Raw genomic sequence first — 14343 nt, 5'->3', positions numbered from 1 at the left:
ATCTACATGGTATTTACACAGCTTCAAAAAAAAAAAAATGAAGGTAGGATTGTTGGATTTGACTGCATTAATTCTATCCAATAATCCCTCACTATACATGACAGTATGGATACAGTCTCTAATATGAAGCCACACTGAGACATGTCAGGAGAACTGGTGTAATTCTGTGCAACAAAAACACCAGGCAGCTGCAAAAATAGCCACTGAAACTTCAATGCCCATGGTGTCAAGCTTGTTTCCATTAAAAAAGTTACCTGCTTGTCTGGTTGCCCATAAAGTTGTCTCAGAGCATTTCTGCCTGTCACCTGCTATTGTCTATAGTTTTTGACATGACAATTATAAACCTAAATTCATTCATTAAACTGCAGATGGTTTTGGACTATTGTAATGACCAAGAGAATGTGCACTATGAGTCGTGGACATGATGATAGCATTTTTAGTATCTCCAAAGAGAATTCAAACTTGACAAGAGACATATTTACACTATATTCACTCTGCCGTATCCACATTTGAAACTCACAACTTCAGCCAGTGCATCAGAAAGGGGATGGCAGCACTGAATGTGATTGGCTGTGACTGTAACTGTCTCTAACACGCCCAACATGTATGATGTTCTACTCTGTTCTCCAGCGAGCCAACAGTGCACCAGGCAAGGTTGTGGAAACACCAAAATGCCTTTGGCTCACCTCTGGCACACTGAGCTGGGTTCATGTAAATAGAGGACTAAGTGGGTCTCAAACCATCTGCTTCTGTGAATTTTTAACCTGAGTGTGATTCATAGAATTTGATTCAAATTCTAATATTCGCAGTAAAAGACAGAAGTGGATGAAGAAAGCATAAACTGTAAACCAATTTTCTGGAAATTTCTTCTTTCTGGAAAAAAAAAAAACCTTGTTGTGTCTTGTGCAAAGATCTAAACGAATGAATGAACAAATATGTTTATTTCAGTACATTTCAAGGCACAGTAAGGGTGTAAGCAAAAGTTTGGTTTATTTACACCTACCCCTTTTTTCACACTTTACAAGATGATACTCATCAAAAAAAAAAAAAAAAAAAAAAAATGCAAAAGCAAGAACAAAGCCATATCTTTAAACTTATGTCACAACAAAATAAATAATGGTGCACAGCGTACAATTCAAAATTAACAGTACAATATCAATAAGCTTTATTTTCCATATTGTAACAAGAAATTAAATAAAGTCTTTTAAAGCTGGCTAGCGTGCTGCATAATTTAATATTTATCTCCTTAGCAGATACACAATCATTTTTTACATTTGTAAAATGTCTTTGGTTTGTCAAGCAGTAATGTTCCTCTTAAGTCATATCTGGTGTCCCTCACTTTAAACAGATTTCTATGTGGAGGAAGAATTCTGTTTATAGCTTTGTACAATGGTTTGTATTCTAATGTAATCAACTAAGTCCTTGAATTTCACAATGTTCAAATAGATAAATGGGTTGGTTGGCTCGCTGTAAGGTTTTTTTTAACTGATGATTCTTATGGCTTTTTCTTTTGCCACGAAAATATTGAATTAGTGTTTGTTTTATATGTGTTTCTCCAGACCGCAATGCAATATATCATATATGGAGCTATTAATGAGTAATATAGTGGTTAATGCATTTTGAGAGAGGAAATCTTGGGCTGTTACAGAACTAAAATAGATTTTGACATTTTGGATTGAATATAATGTGTGATTTCCAGCTCTGCACCTATGGGCTCATCACTGTTCTTAAATTAGTTACTGTATAGCAACTGTATAACACAACAACCAATGAATGAAATGTTGATGAGAAAACCATGGGACAATATGAAAGACACACACACAGTGACAAACACACAGAGAATTATCATCTGAGTCTGCAGCTCCCATGAGAACACTGTCTGGTCTGTAAATCCACTGTTTTGGTTCACTCTCTCCATTCTCTCCGGCATAGTTGGCAGCTGTTTTCAACTCTAAAAAAAACTCCACTGTACACCACCTGCTTAAACAGAAGACAGGAAAGTAGCTGTTAACAGAAGGGTGCATTAAGCAGCTATTAAGATCCGAGTGAGTCCCACAGGGGCTGGTAGGGACCAAAAACAGAGCTAAAAGAGAGGAGATATTTAATTTATGTTTGCCAGGAGGTCAGAGAGTTGGATGTACAAATGTACAAATGTCAACAATTTCACCATATCAACTAAAAAGGTAATATATTTTGTGTTTCCAGCTCTAGTGGTTAAAAAAAGTCAGTTTCTGCAGGTTTGATAAGTGCAACAGAATATTATTTATATATTTACAGTGTTGGCTAAAAAGCATTTATAATAAGGAGCTGCACTTTGCAAATACATGGTACAGTGTGAGTGACTCATCCTCATTGGACTTGTGTCATATACAGCACATGCGCCTGGGACAGAATTTTTTGCAAATGCTTTAGTAAATCCGGCCCTCTCTCCATCGCCGTAAAATGGATGCATAAACTTCCAATTACCCTCTGCCCCTCATAATAAGATGAATGCCTTCTAATATACCGAGTGCAGTGTTTTTTTGTAAAGATGAAAAGCCAATTTCCTGGGTTGTCAGGGAGCAAACAAGAACCAAACGCACACTGTCACATTACATCAGGCTGCTGGTTTATCTGCTGGGGGAAGCAAGAGAGGAACAGAGAGAAAGACAGGGAGAGTGGCAGGGACAGGGGGACAGGGAGACAGGGGGGGAGAAAGAGCGCCTCGTTGGCCAGCTTGAGCTGCCAGCATGTTTTTTTTTTCCTTCCTCCATAATGAGGTAGGGAAGGAGTCACTCTGCATTGGGTTAATAAACAGTTATTCATCTTCAGAATGGCACCCAGGAAACAGGAGCGGGTTTGCCCTTGGGCTAATCTTCAGGCCAATGGAAGACAGCCAATTCATCAGAGCACCATTCAGACTGCATACTACAAACTTTTCTGGACCTCCCAAAGAAGCGATGGGGAAGGGAGAGAAAATGAGGGTGATTGAAGAGGGAAGAGATGACACAGAGGGAGAGATGGAGGGACGATAAGGTTGAAGAGAAAGCGGGAAAAGGAGAGAAAAAGGTGAGAGGGGCTGGGCGGCTAGTCGGGGGAGTGATTTATGATGTTTAGAAAGTAAGACTGTTTGAATTAATGAGGTAGAATTGGTGAAATCGACTGGCACATGGGCGTGTGTGTGTATGTATGTGTGCGGCGCATGTACCTGTAGGTCATTTGACGCAGTCATCAATAACAGTCCAGATTGCAGGGTTTGAAATTACTTTCAAATTACACTATTACAAATGTATCCAGAGGAATGATTCATGTTTGGAAACAGTGCGAGGGGGAGATGGACATTTAAATGCAAAGTTGGAGAGTGTTTGACCTTCGCTGAAGGAGGCACGGGCAAAGTTGTTCTTATCTTAAGGTGGTTGATTATAACGGCCGCATCATGGCTGACAAATCTGAAATTCAGGACTTATAGACCTTGTCAGTTTCATGACAGCTTGTAAAAAAAATAAAACACCAAAAATAAATTATTCCCCATATATTGCTTTCCAAGACTCACTTGGCAAACTCATTCATTACCTCTGACCAAAAAAAGACAAGGTCACATTACAAATTCACTCGTATTGCAGCAGACTTTCTTTCTCTTTTTTTTCTTTGTCAGCATTTTGAAGACATGAAAACTGCTTGTTAGCCCTGGCAGTGTTACAGTATGTCCCCAGCACCACCATGCCTCTATTTAATAACAGCTGGTGAAATAAATCATACCAGCACTCTTTCTTCCCATGCATGTGACATATTTGTCAAGGCTGTACTCCATTTCCCTTGCACATAACAGACAAGCAAACAACTTTCAAAGTTGCAGGAGCCCCAACAGCACCACTGTTAACCCTTAGAACTCAGGCGGCACGGATCCGTGCCGGTAGCGCACCCTTGATAAATTGCCATGGGAAAAGCACACAACTCATTATATTGACATCATGGGGGTGTGTGTTTATAGGTAACATCTTCAGGCTTTACAAAATGCATTTTTTTGTCTTTTTATGTGATGTTGAGTCAAAGTTATGATTATTTTTATATCGCACTTTTTTTTTTTAAACCGGAAGTAGCGATACTCGCCCGAACTCGCAAAGTAGATCGTTTTTATTTTATTTTTGTTCACAAAAACAATGGTTTGAGCCAAGTGAACTTTGAACTGTGACGTATTTGACGTTATTGTTATTGACGACGTAATTTCGACCCGCGAAAATACGAAACAAATAGCAAGAGGACCCGCGGAAAATCATTAGAGGAAAAGAGAGCGGCAAATGGGGAAAACGAAAAAAACGACAGGATTGAACGGTATGAATGGATTTGAACCATGGATCAACATCGGACTACGAATATACATCAGGCGTGTGTGTACTAATTTGGGCTGGAAGAAGATGAGAATGAGCAGAAAGAGAGTCGCCATCTGCGGGCGAGGAGTCGACTCGTCCTCCGACCGGAGACGCTGACGTGACGACGGCGGAGGAGACGAGCAGCCACGGCAGCCGCCCGCTGCCTCTCATCTAACGTAAGTTTGTTTTGAACCTCGTATGGTCTCTCGGAATTTGATCATAGAAAGCCATGAATGTAAATATGTTTTTCCTCGTGTCAATACAATTATATAGAGCCAGTGGCCAGTTTAGGGCCAGCTTATGGTCAGCTGTGGGCGCATTGAGCCCCCAGCTGGAAAATGTGAAGGAGGGACAGGGCAACACAGAACCCGTGTGTGTGTGTGTGTGTGTGTGTGTGTGTGTGTGTGTGTGTGTGTGTGTGTGTGTGTGTGTGTGTGTGTGTGTGTGTGTGTGTGTGTGCGCGTGTGCGTGTGCTTGTGCATGTTTATCTCTGCAGTAAATTGCAAACTAAAACATGATTTGGAGCCTAAATTAATCATATTCTTGAATGCATATTGTGATATTTATCTCTGTGGTGAAATGAAAATAATGGTGATATTTTTCGCACAGTAAATTGATAACAAAATGTGGGTGTCTAAAGTTCTTCATGTTCTTGATTGTACTATGCATGTTGTACAGTAATACTAATTCATAAAATTATGTTTATGTAACTGCAGTGCTGCAACTGGGACCAAGGCATGATGCTTAGAGCTTGCAGCCATCAGGAACCAATGGAGACTGGCCCACAAGGACATCGTGGAACTGGTGAAACAACTATGTGGAGTTGAAAAAGACAGGTATTCCTGTAAAAAGATAAAGCAGCCATGCTCCAGCTGCATGTGCTGCCGAGTTCAACAGCTCCAACAGGGCCATAGTGGGACACAGGTCCACAGTGGGACACAGGTCCATAGTGGGAGACAGTAGTGTACACAAAAAGTGATGTGTAACACCACTCCCTGGAAGCTCAGTCTTGTGACACTCGCCTCTCTCTATTGCTAGACAGGAACTGTTTTGCTGAGTGGCATGCATAGGCTGGCATGAAGTTGTGTCTTGATATTGTTTGTAATACAGTTCTCCATGTTTCCTGTTGTCAGAATAAGTATTTTCAAGCCCTTAAGAATGTTTGATCTCTGTGTTTATGTTTGTGAGAGCACTTTAAATGAAAAAAAGTCATTCGGATTTCAAATATTTCAGATTTTCTGTCTCAGGTTTGTGTATACAGTTGGTTTAAAATATAACATTTTAATTTAATAACATTTGAATGTGACACCCCCTTTGCCTGTCCTGAACAGGAGCTTTTAAATTTTTTTTTAAGTGGCAAGCATGGGCAGATTTTTGAGAGACTTTGGTAGAATGGCATGCCTTGACATAAAATTCCGCCTGGAAATTGAATGAGTTATTTATGGTTTTTATGGTTTTTAGACAGTGTTATAATATATTTGTTCAAGTTTTTATTGTCAGTATAATTTTTTTTACAATTTCAAGCTTTCAAAAATGTTTGATCTCTGTTTTTGTGTATGTGATAGAATGTTAAATAAAAAAAAATCAAATCGATTTTAAAAATTTTGAGTACTTTTTCCTTAGGTGTGTTTATATAATTGGTGAAAATGAAAAAATAATTATATCATCAGATTGCATAGGTTGTACTGAAAAAATTGATATAAGACACTCTGTCCTGCACATTCTTATACCCCCTGTATATACATTTTAACATAGTAATGTAAAAAAGCACATAGAATGCTCTGAGTTCTAAGGGTTAATTTCAACAGTGGAAACTAAAACAAAATAATAACACAAACTGAATGAATAGTTACTGTTGAAAACAAAAGCATGCCATTATTGACCATATTCACAGCGTCGCCATCTTTCCTTATGTCATCACTCGGAGTGGGTAAACAACTGCTGCCCTGGCTGCTAGCCGTACAAACGTCGGGAGTCTGATTAACTGCTTTCCTTTCATTGCTTCCCGGTACATTTGGGTCAAACTGATTTGAATTAAGTTAGCCGGCATAGCTGCAACTGCTAACGTCAACGGTAACGTTATGTGACGGTGTTGAATCTTCCCAACCGGAGTGCCGACATAAGCAAAGATGGCGACGCTGTGAACATGGCTAATAGTGAATGAAAGATGTAGAAATGTTTTTAACCTGATTGGTCAAACAGTATTCCCTGAGGTTGATTTACCTACTTGAGCTAACGTTAGCTAACCTTAGCTAAGGTTAGGTAGCTTGATGGAGTTCATGTCTGCAAATTGCAATAGCTAGGTTTTCTCATAAGACAAATTAAAACAATTCTTTTTCAAACCTTGATGCTTTCGTCTTCTTCAGAAGACAGGTGACCACACCTAGCTAGTGCTGTCAGTTTGCTTGAAAAGGCCAAAATCATCCATACCGAAAGCAACAAGCACCAACACTGCCTGTTGAACCGTGTTGAACCTTGTTGCCAACTCCTCAGTAAGGAAAGTCCCTATTGGCTAACGTCAAAGTCTCTAGAAGTAGCTAAATGACGTCATTACCTCCGCGGGTGGAGACAGCTCCGTGACACTACTGTGTGACTGACCGCCGGTGAGTGCTTTGGGACGGGGGCGGCCGGCTCACAGCGCCCGCGCACGTTGAAAACAGCAGTGATAACGTGCTTTCTGGTCCGAGTCTCCAAACCAGAAACGTTTGTAACAGCACCAGGAAAAGCTAGATTTGTCGCTAGTCGCTTTTGACAAAAAAAGTCACCAAGAGGGTTTGGAAAGTCGCCAGATTTAGCAAGAAAGTCACCAAGTTGGCAACAATGCAGATCGGCTCGGGGTCCACCATTCATGCACACATTAATATAGTGTATGCAATAAACTAACCCTAGATGTGTGAAAGCTCTCTGACCATGAGCCAATCTAACAGGCATTTCTTATGTTTCTTATGCATTTCTCTACTTTTTTAAAAACTTTATTGAACATTGTTCATCTGTACAAACCCTTTTTTTCGACCTACAACCAATCATGATTGCTGTATGCATGACATCACCTGTAAACGCAGGATCCCAAGCCGATCTGGCAGCCCAAACACATCCAGTACTCACACCGGGACGAAGGGGCATACTGTACATGCTGTCATACACCCGGAGCACTGTCCTGAAGGAGTGTACTAAAAGCAGTAGGTGTGGTCATTTTGAAAGAAAAAGAAGAAAAATTTGGGTCAAAAATTGGGTTAAACCTCTAAATTAAATCAAAATCTCCAAATTAACACCACAAAACCTTCTTCTTCTTCTTCTTCTTCTTCTTCTTCTTCTTCTTCTTCTTCTTCTTCTTCTTCTTTCTTTTGGTTTTATTCATGACTTCACCCGTAACAAAGCAGAACAAACACAGACTTGCATCAACTTCATCAGGTTTATTTTCCATTCACACCCTCTGAAGAAAGATCAACGCCTACATTGTGCTGCCCTGATAGCAAATCTGTTTCAACCTGAAATATGTTCAGTTACAGAGAAAACTGTCTATAATGCAGCCTCATGCTGGGAATAATTTTCTTAAGTAATTTATAAGTGGTGGAAACATATGGAGCTTGACTGTGCTTTTGGCAGACACTGACACTGGCATGCTGGCAGCTTTCTGCCATTAAAATGTTCATCTTTTTAAAATATTTTTCATATTAGAAGAGTTTTATTACATACTGTATTTTTGTGTTATGTATTTGATTTATTTTAGCTCCAGACTCCATTTTGGCTCCAGACTCCAGCTGAATGATTTTCAGTTTTGATTTTTCTTACATTTTTCTTAAATATTGTGCCCTAAAACTAAAAGTAGTTGGACCCTTTGCAGTGTCACTGGGTTTAAACTGTAAGAGAAATGTTAATGTTTGTACAAATTACATTCTAATAAACAATATTAACAAACTAAGACAATCTGTAACTTCAAAAGTAACTTCAATCTATGGTGTGGTGGTGGTGGTGAATGTGTGTGTGGCCGCCACACACACATTCACACTGCTTAAATAAAGTAATCATAATTCTGTTGCAAAGCCTTTGCAGTTACTAACAGACTTTAAACGCCTGGTTTCATGGCGGTGGGTCTCTTGACTGATCCTCAGCAGTGGAAGCACACGCTGAGCTGATTTGATTTGGTTGACTTATCTTGTGTCCAATTGAAGTTCGAAGGAAAACAGCAACAGATTTATACACTAAATACATCTGTGGTCACCAGGAGGTAAAGATGATAGAAATTATTTATTACTAAAATAGCCAGTTGCCATTTTTAACATGAAAACCACAACTATATAGATGACAAACATGTGGACTAAACTGAAGTGTGAGAAGTAGCTTCCCCTGGGAGCAGAGGTACTGAGGAAATTGCCACTCTTTGTTGTTAAAGAGTAGATGACAGCGTAGTTAAAGTCAAAGGGTGCCATGTAATAGCCAAGAGTGACAAGAGATAAAGAGTTGTTTCTATTGTTGTTTGTGCTGCAAACCAGGAATCAGAGGACTGAGGGAGACTTTACTCCAAATCAAAGTTTCATAGAAGTTGCCTGCAGTGTGCAATAGATTCAGTAACCTGTCTGTTAGGATTAACTGCAGATTTTAGCTCAATTAAAATCAATGCACAGAGGGGTTAGAAAGTCAGATGCAAGGCAGCAGAGCCAAGTCAGGACACCAAATAAGAGGATCACTACAGCAAGGCTGCTATTATTTCAAGTTCTAGAGTAGTAAGCACTTTTTTTTTCTTTCTATCCTGTTGGTTTTAAAGACCATCACCTTGCTGCAAGCACTTTATATCTATCCCCAACAGTAAAATCTCTAAAAGTCTTATTGCCTGTTAAGTATCAAACTGCGGGAAAACATGGATTTTTGCAAACAAAAACTAAAAAAAAAAAAAAAGTAATTTGAAGTTTTTTCAGAGCAGTGGAGGGAGAGAGAGAAAGATTTTGACTCCTTAGGATAATGGTGGGAAAAGCTCCAGAATCTAACACTAAACCTCTCAGCTAGCACCAGAATCTTAGATGTTTCTAAGACTTCGGAGGACATTAAAGACGCTGAATACGGTTTGTGTGCCCAGATACCAACGAACGGTTTCTTTGAGGACACTAAAAGCGAGTGTTATGTAGTAGAAGTAAAAAGGAAGACACCTTTAGGAAATAAACACATTTCTCTGTTAAGAAATTGGTAGGCTAGTAAAGGCAACAATCTTTGAGAGATGCAATATTTTGTTTGACTTTATTGTCAATTGTAAGGGGGGGTTGACATGGACTGTGTTGCGCGGCTGCTTTGGGACAGGGCTACGCTTGTCCATGAGTGACTGGTCTGGACTCATCTTTGAGGTCCAGTCACCATAGCCTCTGGCCAGGCTCCTGGCATCAACACACTGACCTTCACCACTGCCAGGCAACAATGGATTCTGCCTGCAGCTTAAACAGGTAAAACACTTTTTTTTTTTTTCATCCTCAGCAATGACCACTACTTTGGCTCGGACACTAAATAACATAATCCATGAGATACTTTCAGAAAACTGAGCGGTTGCTGCAACTTCCTCCACTGTTTCCAATCTAAAACACAACAGCAGCACCACTGAATGAGAGCTCTCTGCTGCTGCTGCTGCTGCTGCTGCTGTCGGTATTGATGATGGTTGAACTTTCTGAACCCTGTGACCATGGAAACTGCAGGAACCAAACTAGGAAAATTATACAGAAGCCGATTTTGATGGAAGCTCAGTTCTCGCACATTTTTCACCTGTGTGCAACACATCACAGAGGAGAAAAGCAAGGTTAGTTTATGTGGACAAGAAATGTGTATGATATTTGTTCATGTATGGATCAGAGCTCCTCTAAAGCAGGCCTTACAATATGCTTCTCCAAAGAGGAAAGTGTTAAGCCCAGTCTTTGATGTAAAGAGGGTGTTGGCCTCCTGGACCCAGACTGGAGCTGAAGGCTAGAAGGGTTTTCCATGGAGTTTTTCCTCAGTCGATGTGAGGGTCTAAGGGCAGAGGATATTGTTATGATGCTATGAAGCCCTTTGAGACAAACTGTTTGTAAAAACGGGCTATACAAATAGATTTGCCTTGCCTTGCCTAGAAACAACAGGACCTACAGGTATGATGGTGATTTGTGATTAAAGGCTTTGCTAATTCTCTTCTGGATCATACACGGAACAAACTCTTGAGACCTGTGCTTGCTTATCTTGCTTCATATTCCTGAACCTGCTTGACTACAACTCTATCAGGTTATATTTGAGCATGGAAGGCTCTAATTTAATGATTCAAAGAGCACTGTGTGACGCATCAGGTGTGTTGAGAAAAAGTGTTCTATCTTTCAATTACTTGTGTAACATAAAACAATCAGTGCCTTTTTCTTCTCTTACTCTGTGAATCACCTTGATCTGCACTTAAAGGTGCCATACCACAATTAATACCACAATGTATTATTATTGTGTTACAATTGTTCTTACAATTTTGTCTTGTATGATAAGTACGAATGAATCTGGATGGAACTGTGATGACAAATTCAGATGAGAAACCTGAAGAAACAGTGTCAGATGCACCAGGCTGTAAGAAAGTAGAAGCTGGACTGGTTGAGGTTTTATGATAGATAAGGAAAAAATGGTAAATGGCCCAACATTCTGAAGATCACAAGTATAGAAAAAAAGGTGAGGGCTGGAATGTGTTGTAAAAAATACCAGCTGCTCTTCAAGGCATAGAAATCTCTGAAGGAGAAGCACAATGACTGAAACGAGGACCAACAAGTTTCAACAAACAAGTCTTCTTTGACACCCTGAAGAAGACTTGTTTGTCGGTCCCCGTTTCAATAAAGGATTTTTATATTCATTCACATCGGTATGCCTCGGCAGCGTCTTTGACTGTCTTCCCACCAGTCATTTGTGCTTCTCCTATTTTGAAGATCACCATGGCAATGATCCGTCTGTCTTGTTGGCCATAGGTATTGATCATATCCCTGAGACAGACAGACAGAAACGTCTGAATCAAATCAAGGCCAAATGGATCTTCAAATTAAAAGCAACTAAGCTCTAATGATCAATGAGGACCTTGATTTAACCCCTTTCCTGTAATTCCTCCTTGTGAATGTCTCAGAGACTGTGCTTCCTGCTTTGTACTGTAAATTCTCAAATAGAAGCCCAAGCTTTTATTTACTTCAATTTTCAGCTTATATTCCAGACAGGTGTCGATATGGGACAGGCTTTTATTCAATTTTGAATAAATCTTATGCTCAGCAAAGATGGAAAATACTGTCAGATCGTTCTATTCTTTAAAGGAGTAAGTATAGAAGGAAATAGCCAGATCTGGAAGGTTAGGGTTGAGTCCAGCCGCATCATGGTCCAAGCTTCAACCCACATGGGTCGGATTGGGTTGCATTTTAATTTTCAGGCCGGTTGAGAACTCTAGCATGAATGAAGCAGCTTAGAAATGGGCTTTGAGAGGTTTTGCACATTCACAAGAACTTAAAAAATAGAATCAGATCCAGCTTCCTATTGAGACCGACTTTTAAACCTGTAGCCAGTATAGGAGACCGGTGTCTATTTGAGTATCAGCTCTTGAAAATGTACGCTATAATGAGATATACTTGTCACTGCTTTTCTTTTGATAAAAGTTAATGATGAAATGAATGAATGAAAATTTGGATGTAATATGGATTTAGTGTTTTTATCCATATCTACTGTAAGATTATGTTTATATGTCACTCTCTGCCTTTGTCTATTGACTGTGTTAGTTCAAAGTAAAAGGCGTCTTCGCACATCTGTTTTTTACAGGTGCATCGGACAAGGATCTGGACTTATTTGTGAAAAGAGGAATCCTGTACACTGCGTTACTTGCACAATTTTTTTATTATAAGAACGTTCCGGTTTAAGAACCTTCCTCAGGCAAACCCATTGGACTGTGTCTTCAGTTTTTATGATGTTTGTATTGTAAAAAAAATAGTTAACTTTTTCCAACCAATATTGTCTTTTCAGCATAAGAACACAGAGGAAAGATGTTAGAAAATAACTTGTTTTACGTTTCTTATATACTGAGTTGTGAGCTGGTTGCCTTTCAGATTATGTGCATTGAAAGCAGGGAAAGAAACTCCGGTTTGGCAGAGTTTGGAAGCTAGACCTCAAGGGAGTTTCCACATAAGTTTTGCATTTCATATTTTCACACTTGCTGCCTTGTTGTGCTCTGTGCAAGAGTTCTAAGAGACAGGATGACATCAGGACAAAAGGGAGAAACAGTCCTTTGGGGTTTGACACATATTTTGTGATGGTTGAAGCAAACCCTGTTTTTGTTGTGGTTTTGCTTTTATTTGTCAGGAGACGCCCCAAGAATGCAGCAGATGTCAGGTGGAACTAATGTGAGGCAAAGGTGTAACAAATTTTGCTCGGTCATGAACTGCAAGCTATTATCCATTTTCATTTATTTAAATGAGAAAATGACATTCTTACCTGTTATATCAGGTAAGATTTTTTTTTCTCAAAACATTAAAACTGGAGGCAGAGTCTGCCTTTTTAAAGCAAATGTCAATTTCTCCTCCAGAGGTTTAAACACTAGATCAGCCGTTGCTTGAGGCGGAATCGTATGTGTTGTTGTACCAGGTATATGTCGGTGTCAGTGAAATATCACACACTTCCACCGTGTCCCCCTTGATTTAGTTTCCTCTGTGAAACCTGTTAATGAGAAGCACTAATTTCCAATCATTAGCCTTGAAACAAGGTGACACATTATATTATACATTATTTCTATGCAGTGGAGCAGAGGCGTATCCTCCTCAGAGGATAGAGTGCTTTGTATAATTTCCAGCATGAAAATGCTTTAACCTCACAGGACAGGCTGCTTGAGGACATGAGAACAAAAGATGAGCCTCTCTGTATATCTGCTTCTTTGATTAAATGTCAAAGTTGCAAGAATATAGAACAGAAGTTGGCCACCACTCCCAAGATTCTTTTTTTTTTCATATGTAAATATTTTTGGGGGCCTTTTCGTCTTTAAAGGTGTTCAGAAATGGCCGTTTGTCACACCTCCTTCCACAAGTTTCCGAGAGTTGCCGCACAAGTTTACCCGAGTAATAGGTTTGCCAACTGTCTGAAGTGAAAATAAGGGACAGGGGACAACAGGCGCGCGGGGGGGGGGGGGGGGGGGGGGGGGGGGGGTTGGCAGTTGTACATAAGACATAAGTACAGAAAGACTAATTTTGTTATTTTTTTACAACATTACTGTTAGACTAGACCTAAATATGATGAACTTTTGGTAGCCTACAGACAGTCACAGTTTGAGGAGCAGCACTACATGCAATTAAACATCTTGCAGCAGGCCTTCCATTTACCATGAGCTGTCCTGACAGCTTTCCTGTGGTTGATCTTATCCAGCTATGCCAGTGGTTCCCAACCTTTTCTGGCTCGTGACCCCTTTTTGACATCACAAATTTCTGGCGACTGTTTAGAATTGCATGTGGTGTTTTAATCATAATTTTAAAAAGAATAATAATTAGTTATACTAGCTATACTTTCAGATTACCTTCTTCTCTGTCACTGCTAGCCTATCTATCAACCAGATTTGAGTCAAATTAAATAAATATAATTATTAATACATGCTATATCAGCCTCCTGAAATACCTGGTGAAGAACAAACTGAAAGAGCTCCCTGACTCCTCTGAAGGCTCTCCTTCCTCTGTGGTTGTCTGAGTCCTGACCATGGTCCTGACCCAGTGATTCCTCTGTGACTAATGCAGACATTTCATTGGGAGATGTGCGGTTGGCTCTGTATAAATGATCTCTCACGTTTTCCTGCCATTTGTGTTTCTTTTCCCGTTCTTTTCTACACTTCCGCGATCGTTTTTCTTTTGTTGTTTTTTTGCCACCGCACTTGTCTGGGTAGCGTAGTGCATCAGCGAGCAGCCACATCAATGAAAGTGCGGCTTCGCAGGCGTATCCGAGCAACACTTGCAACCCGGTGTCCCATTGGTCAATGAGAAGCTCATTCCAGACAGGCAGGGTC

The sequence above is a fragment of the Trachurus trachurus genome (assembly GCF_905171665.1).
Source record: "Trachurus trachurus genome assembly, chromosome: 17".
In the NCBI taxonomy this organism is placed as follows: domain Eukaryota; kingdom Metazoa; phylum Chordata; class Actinopteri; order Carangiformes; family Carangidae; genus Trachurus; species Trachurus trachurus.
This window is presented reverse-complemented; position numbering follows the sequence as displayed.